The sequence below is a fragment of the Cetorhinus maximus genome, unplaced genomic scaffold (genome assembly GCF_964194155.1).
Source record: "Cetorhinus maximus unplaced genomic scaffold, sCetMax3.hap1.1 HAP1_SCAFFOLD_499, whole genome shotgun sequence".
In the NCBI taxonomy this organism is placed as follows: domain Eukaryota; kingdom Metazoa; phylum Chordata; class Chondrichthyes; order Lamniformes; family Cetorhinidae; genus Cetorhinus; species Cetorhinus maximus.
The window spans coordinates 48,574-55,512 of record NW_027596441.1 but is presented as its reverse complement, the minus strand read 5'-3'; positions in this window follow the sequence as shown (position 1 = coordinate 55,512).

Below are 6,939 nucleotides of genomic sequence, written 5' to 3'. Positions count from 1 at the left end.
CCCCACATCCCTCACTGTAACACTCTGATATACCCCACACCCCTCATTGTAACACTCTGATATACCCCACACCCCTCACTGTAACACTCTGATATATCCCACACCCTCACTGTAACACTCTGATATACCCCACACCCCTCACTGTAACACTCTGATATACCCCACACCCCTCACTGTAACACTCTGATATACCCCACACCCCTCACTGTAACACTCTGATATATCCCACACCCTCACTGTAACACTCTGATGTACCCCACACACCTCACTGTAACACTCTGATATACCCCACACGCCTCACTGTAACACTCTGATATATCCCACACCCCTCACTGTAACACTCTGATATACCCCACACACCTCACTGTAACACTCTGATATATCCCACACCCCGTACTGTAACACTCTGATATATCCCACACCCCTCACTGTAACACTCTGATATACCCCACACCCCTCACTGTAACACTCTGATATATCCCAAACCCCTCACTGTAACACTCTGATATACCCCACACCCCTCACTGTAACACTCTGATATACCCCACATCCCTCACTGTAACACTCTGATATACCCCACACCCCTCACTGTAACACTCTGATATATCCCACACCCCTCACTGTAACACTCTGATATATCCCACACCCCTCACTGTAACACTCTGATATATCCCACACCCCTCACTGTAACACTCTGATATACCCCACACCCCTCACTGTAACACTCTGATATATCCCACACCCCTCACTGTAACACTCTGATATACCCCACACCCCTCACTGTAACACTCTGATATAACCCACACCCCTCACTGTAACACTCTGATATACACCACACCCCTCACTCTAACACTCTGATATATCCCACACCCCTCACTGTAACACTCTGATATATCCCACACCCCTCACTGTAACACTCTGATATACCCCACACACCTCACTGTAACACTCTGATATATCCCACACCCCGTACTGTAACACTCTGATATATCCCACACCTTTCACTGTAACACTCTGATATATCCCACACCCCTCACTGTAACACTCTGATATACCCCACACCCCTCACTGTAACACTCTGATATATCCCACACCCCTCACTGTAACACTCTGATATACCCCACACCCCTCACTGTAACACTCTGATATACCCCACACCCCTCACTGTAACACTCTGATATACACCACACCCCTCACTGTAACACTCTGATATATCCCACACCCCTCACTGTAACATTCTGATATACCCCACACCCCTCATTGTAACACACTGATATACCCCACACCCCTCATTGTAACACACTGATATACCCCACACCCCTCACTGTAACACTCTGATATATCCCACACCCCTCACTGTAACACTCTGATATATCCCACACCCCTCACTGTAACACTCTGATATACCCCACACCCCTCACTGTAACACTCTGATATACACCACACCCCTCACTCTAACACTCTGATATATCCCACACTCCTCACTCTAACACTCTGATATATCCCACACCCCTGCTGATGTGCCTGATATTGAATTTGTTCCTTTTCCTCCCTGTATCTGGGACATTGTGAGGTCTATTTCTTGTTCCCCCGATTCTGTTTTGTTTGCTCTCCTGCCTCGTGTTTGCCTTTCTCTGGTCCTGCACCCCGGCGTGTTTACTCAGCCCCCTGTCACCTCCCCCGAGCCTCCCTCCCTCCCTACAGTCCCTCCCCTTACACGCAGTCAATCCAATGACTCATGCCTGCTCCCAGTATGGAGCCTGGCTCCCTTATTGTCTGGCGTTGACTGATCAAAGTTCACTGCTTGCTGGTGGGGGTGTGTTCAGTCCAGGGCGAGCGAGGAGGCTCCTATCCTGCGTGCTGGGTCACTCATCTGCAAGGTGTTTTCCCATTCACCCCGACTGACTCTCCTGCCGTCGTACGTGGCTATTGAACCTCGCTGGCTCACCCAATGACTCCCAGTCGGTAAGTGTCCACCCCTCTCTCTCTCTCCCCTCTAGCCTGTTGTATCCTCTGTGCTGTACCCGGGTCTGAATGGGCTCCTTGACTGACCACATCACGGGTCTCATGCCCACCCCTGGCATTCGCTGTCCACCAGCCCTCCCAGCCCGAGGCGCGCCAACCTGCTGGTTCCCCAGCATCGGGTCGAAGCCACATCGAGAGGGAGAGGTTTTGGGGGGTGATCGGTTTGATGGATGTTCACCCAGGGGGGACTGCGCGGCTTTATGTCAGCCTTTGATGCCCGATTTCAGACTCCAGCCTCCCTAGAGCGACGGGAAGCTGAGGTCAGGGTGCTCGGAGGGGTCTCAGGAGTAACGGGCGGGCCCCGGACGTGGTCAGATCAGGGCAGAGTGACCGTGTGCTGGGCACCGGGCTGAGAGATGGTGAAAGGAAATAACCGGCGGCATTGGGCCTTAGAAACTGTACGGGCCAGATAATCTATACTGGACTTCACTCTCTCACACTGACCATCACTATCTCAAACTGACCATCACTCTCTCACACTCATCATCACATTCTCACACTGACCATCACTCTCTCACACTGACCATCAATCTCTCACACTGACCGCCACAATCTCAAACTGACCATCACTCTCTCACACTGACCATCACTCTCTCACACTGACCTTCACTCTCTCACACTGACCATCACTGTCTCACACTGACCATCACTCTCTCACACTGACCATCAGTCTCTCACACTCATCATCACACTCTCACACTGACCATCACTCTCTCACACTGACCATCACTCTCTCACACTCATTATCACTCTCTCAAACTAACCATCACTCTCTCACACTGACCCTCACTCTCTCACACTGACCATCACTCTCACACTAACCATCACTCTCTCACACTGACCATCACTCTCTCACACTGACCATCACACTCTCACACTAACCATCACTCTCTCACACTGACCATCACTCTCTCACACTAACCATCACTCTCTCACACTGACCATCACTCTCTCACACTAACCATCACACTCTCACACTAACCATCACTCTCTCACACTGACCATCACTCTCTCACACTAACCATCACTCTCTCACACTGAACATCACTCTCTCAGATTAACCATCACTCTCTCACACTGACCATCACTCTCTCACACTTACCATCACTCTCTCACACTCATCATCACTCTCTCACACTGACAATCACTCTCTCACACTGACCATCATATTCTCACACTGACCATCACTCTCTCACACTGACCATCACTCTCTCACACTAACCATCACTCTCTCACATTAACCATCACTCTCTCACACTGACCATCACTCGCTCACACTGACAATCACTCTCACACTCATCATCACTCTCTCACACTGACCATCACTCTCTCACACTGACCATCACTCTCTCACACTAACCATCACTCTTTCCCACTAACCATCACTGTCACACTGACAATCACACTTTCACACTAACCATCAATCTCTCACACTGACCATCACTCTCTCACACTGACCATCACTCTCTCACACTGACCATCACTCTCTCACACTAACCATCACTCTTTCACACTAACCATCACTCTCTCACACTGACCATCACTCTCTCACACTAACCATCACTCTCTCACACTGACCATCACTCTCTCACACTGACCATCACTCTCTCACACTGACCATCACTCTCTCACACTAACCATCACTCTCTCACACTGACCATCACTCTCTCACACTGACCATCACTCTCTCACACTGACCATCACTCTCTCACACTTACTAACACTCTCTCACACTGACCATCACTCTCTCACACTAACCATCACTCTCTCACACTGACCATCACTCTCTCACACTGACCATCACTCTCTCACACTGACCATTGCTCTCTCACACTAACCATCACTCTCTCACACTGACCATCACTCTCTCACACTAACCGTCACTCTCTCACACTTATCGTCACTCTCTCACACTGACCATCAATCTCACACTCATCATCTCTCTCTCACATTAACCATCACTCTCTCACACTGACCATCAATCTCACACTCATCATCACTCTCTCACACTGACCATCGCTCTCTCACACTAACCATCACTCTCTCACACTCATCATCGCTCTCTCATACTGACCATCACTCTCTCACACTAACCATCACTGTCTCACACTAACCATCACTCACTCACACTCATCATCGCTCTCTCATACTGACCATCAATCTCTCACACTGACCTTCACTCTCTCACACTAACCATCACTCTCTCACACTCATCATCGCTCTCTCATACTGACCATCACACTCTCACACTAACCATCACTCTCTCACACTGACCATCACTCTCTCACACTTACCATCACTCTCTCACACTAACCATCACTCTCTCACACTTACCATCACTCTCTCACACTAACCATCACTCTCTCACACTGACCATTACTCTCTCACACTAACCATTACTCTCTCACAATGACCATCACTCTCTCACACTGACCATCAATCTCTCACACTAACCATCACTCTCTCACACTGACCATCACTCTCTCACACTAACCATCACTCTCTCACACTGACCATCACTATCTCACACTGACCATCACTCTCTCACACTAACCATCACTCTCTCACACTGACCACCACTCTCTCACACTAACCATCACTCTCTCACACTGACTATAACTCTCTCACACTACACATCACTCTCTCACACTGACCATCACTCTCTCACACTGACCATCGCTCTCTCACACTAACCATCACTCTCTCGCACTCATCATCACTCTCTCATACTGACCATCACTCTCTCACACTAACCATCACTGTCTCACACTTACCATCACTCTCTCACACTGACCATTACTCTCTCACACTAACCATTACTCTCTCACAATGACCATCACTCTCTCACACTGACCATCAATCTCTCACACTAACCATCACTCTCTCACACTCATCATCACTCTCTCACACTACTCATCACTCTCTCACAATAACCATCTCTCTGTCACACTAACCATCACTCTATCACACTCATCATCACTCTCTCACACTACTCATCACTCTCTCACACTAACCATCACTCTCTCACACTAACCATCACTCTCTCACACTCATCATCACTCTCTCACACTGACCATAACTCTCTGACACTCATCATCAATCTCTCACACTAACCATCACTCTCTCACACTGACCATCACTCTCTCACACTAAGCATCACCCTCTCACACTGACCATCACTCTCTCACACTAACCATCACTCTCTCACACTCATCATCAATCTCTCACACTAACCATCACTCTCTCACACTGACCATCACTCACTCACACTAACCATCACTCTCTCACACTCATCATCACTCTCTCACACTGACCATCACTCTCTCACACTGACCATCACACTCTCACACTAACCATCACTCTCTCACACTCATCATCACTCTCTCACACTGACCATAACTCTCTCACACTCACCATCACTCTCTCACACTAACCATCACTCTCTCACACTGACCATCACTCCCTCACACTAACCATCACTCTCTCACACTAACCATCACTCTCTCACACTGACCATAACTCTCTCACACTCATCATCACTCTCTCACACTCATCATCACTCTCTCACACTGACCATCACTCTCTCACACTTACCATCACATTCTCATACTAACCATCACCCTCACACTCATCATCACTCTCTCACAATAACCATCACTCTCTCACACTAACCATCACTCTCTCACACTCATCATCACTCTCTCACACTGACCATCACTCTCTCACACTGACCATCACTCTCTCACACTGACCATCACTCTCTCACACTGACTATCAGTCTCTCACACTGACCATCACTCTCTCACACTGACCATCACTCTCTCACACTGACCATCAGTCTCTCACACTGACCATCGCTCTCTCACACTGACCATCACTCTCTCACACTGACCATCACTCTTTCACACTAACCAGCACTCTCTCACACTGACCATCACTCTGTCACACTGACCATCACTCTCTCACACTAACCATCACTCTCTCACACTAACCATCACTCTCTCACACTGACCATCACTCTCTCACACTAACCATCACTCTCTCACACTGACCATCACTCTCTCACAATAACCATCACACTCTCACACTAACCATCACTCTCTCACACTGACCATCACTCTCTCACACTAACCATCACTCTCTCACACTGACCATCACTCTCTCACATTAACCATCACTCTCTCACACTGACCATCACTCTCTCACACTTACCATCACTCTCTCACACTCATCATCACTCTCTCACACTGACAATCACTCTCTCACACTGACCATCATATTCTCACACTGACCATCACTCTCTCACACTGACCATCACTCTCTCACACTAACCATCACTCTCTCACATTAACCATCACTCTCTCACACTGACCATCACTCGCTCACACTGACAATCACTCTCACACTCATCATCACTCTCTCACACTAACCATCACACTCTCACACTCATCATCACTCTCTCACACTGACCATCACTCTCTCACACTGACCATCACTCTCTCACACTAACCATCACTCTTTCCCACTAACCATCACTGTCACACTGACAATCACACTTTCACACTAACCATCAATCTCTCACACTGACCATCACTCTCTCACACTGACCATCACTCTCTCACACTGACCATCACTCTCTCACACTAACCATCGCTCTCTCACACTGACCATCACTCTCTCACAGTGACCATCACTCTCTCACACTAACCATCACTCTCTCACAGTAACCATCGCTCTCTCACACTAACTATCACTCTCTCACACTAACCATCACTCTCTCACACTAACCATCACTCTCTCACACTGACCATCACTCTCTCACATTGACCATCACTCTCTCACACTAACCATCACTCTTTCCCACTAACCATCACACTCACACTGACCATGACACTTTCACACTAACCATCACTC